This window comes from Coregonus clupeaformis, unplaced genomic scaffold, assembly GCF_020615455.1.
Source record: "Coregonus clupeaformis isolate EN_2021a unplaced genomic scaffold, ASM2061545v1 scaf6126, whole genome shotgun sequence".
NCBI classification, from domain to species: Eukaryota; Metazoa; Chordata; class Actinopteri; order Salmoniformes; family Salmonidae; genus Coregonus; species Coregonus clupeaformis.
The window spans coordinates 1-7,510 of record NW_025539580.1 but is presented as its reverse complement, the minus strand read 5'-3'; the positions used below and the strand labels follow the sequence as shown (position 1 = coordinate 7,510).

The following is a 7,510-nucleotide window of genomic DNA, read 5'->3' as shown; positions in this document are numbered from 1 at the left end:
GTTCCTATTTTCCCGGTTGCGACCCTTCTCCCTGCCCTGACCCCTGAGCCTCGCATGCCGTTCTGTACCTTTGTCACACCACCCTGGATTATTGACCTCTGCCTGCCTGACCCTGAGAGAGAGTCTGCCGTTCTGCTTACCTTTTGGACTCTGGATCTGGATTACTGACCTCTGCCTGCCCTTGACCTGTTGTTTGCCTGCCCCCTGTTTTTTGTAATAAACTTTTGTTACTTCGACACTGTCTGCATCTGGGTCTTCTCCTGAAATGTGATAGGGATGTAGCTCAGTTGGTAGAGCAATGGCGCTTTGCAACGGCACAGGGTTGTGGGTTTCGATTCCCGGGGCCAGCATAAAAATTAAAAAAATAATGTATGCACTCACTAACTGTAAGTTGCTCTGGATAAGAGCGTCTGCTAAATGACTAAAATGTAAATGTAAAATGTAGTTGTATTGATACGTGCGTAAATTGGACCATATTGCTGTCCTGCCTGGGCATTCAAAAATGTAATGAATACTTTTTGGGAGTCAGGGAAAATGTATCCAAGTAAAAGTACATATTTCCTTTAGGAATGTACCTTTTAGAAAATAATATGCTATCTAGAACCTGGGTTATTTTTGGCTGTCCCCATATGAGGATCTTTTGAAGAACCCTTTTTTTGGTTCCAGGTAGAACACTTTCTGGTTCTAGGTAGAACCCTTTTTGAGTTCCATGTTAAACCCTTTACACAGAGGTTCTACATGGATGCCAGTAAGAGTTCTACCTAGAACCAAAAAGGTTCTCTGGAACCAAAAAGGGTTCTCCTATGGGGACAGCCGAATAACCCTTTGGAATCCCTTTTTTCTAAGAGCTTGGAGTAAAAGTAAAAGTAGTCAAAAATATAAATACTCAACTAAATTGACAAATACCCAGTATTTTTATTTAGTTGGGGATGGTTGAAATGTGCAGGAATGGGGACCTGGAGGAAAATGGGGAGGGTCATGCTTTTTAAATTTCAATTTGCAATTGATGACATTTCAATATTTCTCTTAGGCTATATATGGATGTGTGCCTGATGCCACCCATGCATCTCTGATTCTCCGCTGGCGAGCAATATAAAGTGCACCTATTGGCAGTTTAGTGTGGACTCAATCAAATTATCCATAGCTTAGCCAGAATCCAACTACACGCTTCATTACATTCTCTCTATAGTCAGAACACGGCTATACCACGATTAGGACAGCGTGGAGCCGGTGCGAGGTATGCTCAGAAACGTACCTCGAATCCAGGGATGGGAGATGGCTGTACTCCTAATCATTTCATTATCCCAACTGACAAATTGAGAAGATTGAAATACTGCTCGTTTTTAATGACTGCTATTTTTCATCGAAGCATGCTGGGACTAAGCTAATGCTATAAGCTACCCTCGCGGTAGCTACTCACCACAATGGTAGGTAATCACATTTTTCAGTGGAATCTGACTGGGCTGCTATAGTTTGAAAGGGAGAATACGAAGATGAGGAAGTAGGACCGGAGGTCAGCTTTGATAGCTTACTACTACTTTCTAATAAAAACAATATGTTTCTTGCTCATGATGAAGCTATTTATCAGGGAGTTATTGACCTCACCAATAAGCCAGATTCGAGTAACTTGCATTGTGGTGCTGAACTTCAAGCGGCAGCCCATGGCACAATCAATTGGAAATATATACTGTAGCTCATAGTGCTGAAAGTAGGCAACTGTCTTCATTTTAATTAAACTTTATACTAACAAGAGAGTTTTGTGTTGGAGCCCTACCTGTTTGACCCTTCTGCCTGCCCTAACCCCCTGAGCCTGCCGCTGCCGTCCAGCACCAAACCACTGGCGCGTTTCTATGATCTGTGGTTAAAAAGATGAGAAGAAAGTCCTAAAAAATGCGTCTCTGTGACATCACAGGATAGGATTGAAAAGTAAGAAAAACAGTGATTTTCAAAACCTACAATGTGTTTCTAGTCAGAGGGAGAGTATTTTCTCATAGTGTTTGAAAATCACTGTTATTGAAATATTTCAAACTTTTGATGATGGGGTAGCCTTTTTTATGTTATTTATTTTTCTACATAATATTGAAATGCGCTGTTTTCCATTGTAGACCCTGGTTTAGTGCTACACCTTCACATCCGGCTTCTTCACCTGCAGGATTGTCTCGAGGGGGGTGGGGTGGAGTGCTGAGAAGTATTTCTGTCTGTAATAAAAGCCCTTTTGTGTGGGGAAAAACGAATTCTGATTGGCTGGGGCCTGACTCACTCAGTGGGTGGGCCTGGCTGCCAAGTTGGTGGGCCTAAACCCTCCCGGAGCCCACCCATGGCTGCACCCTGCTCAGTCATGTGAAATCCATAGATTGGGGCCTAATTTATTTATCTTCAATTGACTGATTTCCTTAACTGTAACTCTCGTAATCGTTTGATATTGTTGGGCATGTTGCGTTTATATTGTAATTCAGCTACTTGAAGAATAGCAAGCAGTTAAAGCTTACATTTTCTCGTCGGTGGGCCTACTCTGTCTGGGGGTGGAAAGTGTAGCCCTAACTTTTGAAAGTACCATGCTTAGCTTCATAATGACCTCTCAGATTTAATTATTTACAAACAGGGACAGTTTCATGCAAACAAGACACACTGATTTGGCATACTGCAGAAATATGATAAGATGAACGTACAGGCCTATCTCTCAGACTCTGTCCATTCTTAGCCTGTAATGGTGTGTGGTATTAAAAAAAGATTCTGCTAAGGTCTTCCAGTCATGTAAAATGACATAGAATTGCACTGGAATGTTTCATAACGGCTACTTTTTCTCATAGTGATTGACGCCTAACTGGAGGAACAAGGACCAAGGACACTGATTGTTATTGTATTCCTGTGACACTGTGATTCTGCAGCAGCTGATGTTGTGACTTCCTACAAGCCCTCTCGGTGGGTGTTTACAGAACATTGGTGCTGTCCCATAAGCACAGACATCAATTCATTTCATTGAAATGACGTGGAAACAACGTTGATTCAACCAGTGTGTGCCCAGTGGGGTGAGATTTGAATATAAGGACCTGCTTAGAGAAGGCGAGTTAGTCATTTTCTCTGCTTCTCTGCTGAGGTGTCTCCCTGTTGCAAATTAAACATCCTACACTAAGAAATCATATGTCTCCACAGTGGTCATGTAGCCTGATCCCAGATATATTTGTGATGTCAGCTCTTCAAGGCCAATGGAACCAGGCTAGTCATTTTCTGCCCTCAGATGAAAGATGCTACAGAGATTGTTGTGTGTCAATCTGAAGGGCCCAGTGCCTCTCCTCCACCTCACCCCTTCTGCTGCTGTCACTGGGGTGATGTCTTTGCATGTCGTTGCCATGGGAACACCACATGAAGGGTCAGACAAGAGGACCAACACAATAAACTCTTATTAAACCTGCAGGCAGCGAGCGTGGGCTACAGATCAAAAAGAGCCTCAGCAGCCCCATGTTCAGCTTTTCAACAACACATTAATACAGACATAAATGGTACCTACCTATATCAGCATCACTCAAACATTAATTACATAGTAATTGACTGTTCTGAAAAGAGCACTAGACCTTCCTCTGTTCTCTGTTCTCATATACCGTTACTGCCAATGCAAGTGTGTTCCTTCTGTTGTTGCTAGGGACCTAGAGATATAAGTGTTATTTATTGGAAAGTATGAAGCAACTTATAAACTGCCATGTACATGTAGACAGGATATTACACACTATGTCATCCAGACTTATATAATTGAGGCCATCAGCTGACCATTTTCCTCACACAACAAGAGCCTCTTGGTTGCTCAACAGCCCCTCTAGTGAATGAAGACAGGTTGGGATGATGCTTTTTCACCATTCACCATAGTAGAGCAAAATTGTCAGCACTTCTAAGACCTATGTTTTACTTGAGTGCAGTGATAGGACACACAATTCACATTTAAATTTAAATTACATTTACAAATTCACAATACACATTTACATTCTACAATTTATATTAGAATATAAGTATTGTGTTGATGAAGATGTATGACCAAATTGGTGTGATGGTTCTCACTGTGAGCCTGATTGGGGGTGTCATGTCCAGGCCTGCCCCATGTGATTGGTTGTCATGTCCAGGCCTGCCTTTACAAGGCTGTAACAGGGGAGCTAGTGGTGGGTTCTTCTAGTGAGGGGTTGGTACTGAGCTCCCATCACAGCAGGCACTGACAGCAGGGATGCGCTCTCTCTGCTCCCAGGACAGAGCAAGAGCAGCAAGTTTATTTACAAGGGCCTCCTTCACACCTGTCTTAGCTCTCTCTAGGTGGATCTTGGCCAGGAGCAAACGTAGGCCTGACAGAGCTGATGTCTCTGATTTAATTCAATTCAATACAACTTTATTGGTTCCATTAGAACAACTAGTATAAACATTTTAGTGACGTAAACCGAGCTGGACAAAATGCAACTTGAGAGAAATGTGTGGTGTGGGTGACAGAACACCTCTGAGTTGTTTTGAACCTTCATCTGCTCTGATCTCTACGTCCTAGATTGCTTACCCACTGTACTCGAGGCTTGCATCTCATGCCTACTGGAGTTCAATCACATTATTGCATGGCAGGTGCCATAGTGAAGGAGCTCAAAGAGCTCCAGTCTCAATGAGTGTTCCTTTTGATCTGAGCTCGATGTGAGATGGAGATCCTTCTAAAGCCCCACCTGTAGGCAAGGTAGAGCAGTTCTCCTTCCATATCACATTGATAATTTCTTCACTGGTAAATGCACAAATCATTTGCTATGCTACTTGCTTTTGTCACATAGTCTACTTTCTCCCAAGTAAGTTCAACCAGGGGGTTTCCCAAACTTGTTCACTCTGGACCCCCCTTCCAGCTGGAATGAGTCCTCCCCAACAGTCGACGGATGTAAAATGTGTCCTGCACCTTTAATATTTCTCCCGCGTTTTCCCAAGCAGAATTTGACGGGAAATGATTAACTACATTTAGCGCCGTTTAGAACAATTATAAGCAAGAAAGAGCTGTGCCTGTTTATCCTTTAATTCTTCTGATAAACTTCTTTATAGCTACAGTGTGCATCCACGGTATGTAAATGTTTACCATAAGATGTGTTTAATGTTAATGGTCGGGAAAGCATCACTGAACAGCGTTTGCGAAAACGCGCTACTGAGATGAGAAGCTAGAGAGTAGAGTTGCAACCACCAGGTATTTCACCGCGTAACGTTAGTTACTGCGTTCGTGAATGAATACATGATTAACCAACAAGCTAACGTTACTGGTCTTTATGCAAGACAGTTGAATATTGTTTCCAATGTAACTAGATAGCTAGCCACTTTGTTCGTGCCGACATTAACAGACAGTGAAAAATGACTAGGTTATCATTGTTTTCTTGCCAGTTACAAAATGGTCATGGAGGAGGCGAACAAACTCATTGGCACAGGGAAGAGACATCTCGTCGCGGGGGACGTGGTATCAGCGGTCAACTTCCTTCAAGCCTGGGGGATGTTGTGAGTAGGGTTGGGGTCAAGTGACGCACTGAATAAATGTCTGTAAAAACATTAGCGATTACTAATTCAGTTATTTATAAATAACTTTGCCCTACTTATTTTCCAGAGCCAAAAGTATGGTGACACAGCAGATGAGTGTGGAGAGGCTTTCTTCCTGTGTGGTAAAGCTCTCTTGGAGCTGGCCAGGTAAGTGTTCACTGTCCTTCACAGTATTTCAATCTAAGCGGTATAAATCGTGATTAGGTGATGTACCCCACTGAATGCTGGGAGCAAACAGTCTTCTGTTCTCCTCCAAACCACAGCATGTTACAGTTGTAACTAAGACTTAGATGTAATGTTGTGTTGCAGGATGGAGAATGACGTCTTGGGGAATGCTCTGACAGGGGTTCCTGAAGAAGAGGAGGAAGGCGAGGAGGAGAAGCCCAAAGCTCCAACATTGGGAAAGCACAGACAATGTTGGACGGTAAACATTTTGCATTGTTAAACCACACATGTAGTTGATGCATGCCCTAAAGGTTGCAACAGCATACATGTTGAATTTTTTTAATACAATTTGGCCTAGTGGTTGGTGCTTGATCTCTCTGATAATGTAGATAATGCTGTAGATCAGATAATGCTGTGTAATGTCACATTTACCTGTTACATTTTTTTTATTATAACGCTTCTCAATATACCTTTGTTATTATCGCAGATAAGACCAGGGATGAGCTCAGAGTTCAGGTCTAGTGACGCGCCATGGCAGAAGAGAAGCAACGGCGAGGAAAAGTCAGATTCAGATAAGAACACGGTGGAGGAGACTGGAGGAGGCGAGGAGGGACCAGTCTGTGAACGGCCATGTTAACGGTTCTGATACCACGAACGGAGAGGAGAAAGTCATCGGCGGAAGGGTGACGAAGCTGAAACTGGAGGAGACTAAAGAGTCATCAGACAACCCAGAAGAGGGAGGATGGAGGTGAACTTGCATGGCCAGTTTGAGGGCAAACCCGTCATAATGTTTAGGCAATATCTTAGATGCAAAGAAAATAAATGTAATGCACTCACACACACTTCTGTCAATGTTCCAGGGGATGATGAGGGTGAAGGGAAGGAACGGAAGAAAAGGTGAGACTTCATCTACTACTGACCTATCTGTGTTCCATGCCGATGGTTTAGCTGCTGTAAAAGTCAGTAAGTTAACATTCAATTACCTTTTGACCTCAGGAGGACATACCGGAGGACAGTGATGATGAGGAAGTGGGCAACCTGCAGTTAGCCTGGGAGATGCTGGAGGTAGCTAAGGTCATCTACAAAAGGTACGTAGGGAAATAAATGTACCCACTCGTTCCCATGTTTTACCCTGCTACTTCCCTCTAGTTGTTGTGTTGTAGGGCTTTCAAGTGCCAACTCTATCTCAAATCCTATTCCAACAAATCAAATTGAGCCGTTGGATAAATTGTTTGTGTTCTGTTGAAGGAAAGAGGGTAAGGAGGACCACTTCTGGCAGCTCAGGCCCATCTGAAACTGGGAGAAGTAGCGGCTGAATCAGGTACTTTCCCTCTTAACCACCACTAGTACTTTGGGTTGGCCCGTTTTTATATGGGGTTGGCCCCATATCATTGTGCTTCAGTGAGGTGTGTTCCTCCTACCTGTTCGGGATTTACACCCTAGGCAATTACAGCCAGGGGTGGATGACTTCCAGGAGTAAAGCCTGTCCCACTGCAGCTGAAGCACCTAGCCTCAGACAGCCGCCTGCTGCTTGAGATATTTCCCACTACCAGCAGGAGCCTCACCCTCTGCTCTGACTGCCAGTACAGCCGAAGCCAGAACACTCTCAACCACTACCCGCTCAGAGTAATCTGTAGCGACTAGGTGAGGAGGAGGTGAATGTGATCAATGAGATTCTCATTTTGATAGGAATTTTTAGATCGCTCACCAACCTTTTCTGAAGTAGAGATCACTTTCACTGTCAAAAAGCAAGCAGAGATCTACTGCAAATATATAAAAATATATAACCTATATATATATATATATATATATATATATA

At 43.2% G+C, this 7,510-nt stretch overlaps 1 pseudogene; it reads left to right on the top strand.

Annotated features, from left to right (window-relative positions):
* Positions 1-5,383: 5,383 nt before the first annotated feature.
* LOC123490973 lies at positions 5,384-7,317 on the top strand (annotated as a pseudogene).
* Positions 7,318-7,510: the final 193 nt, after the last annotated feature.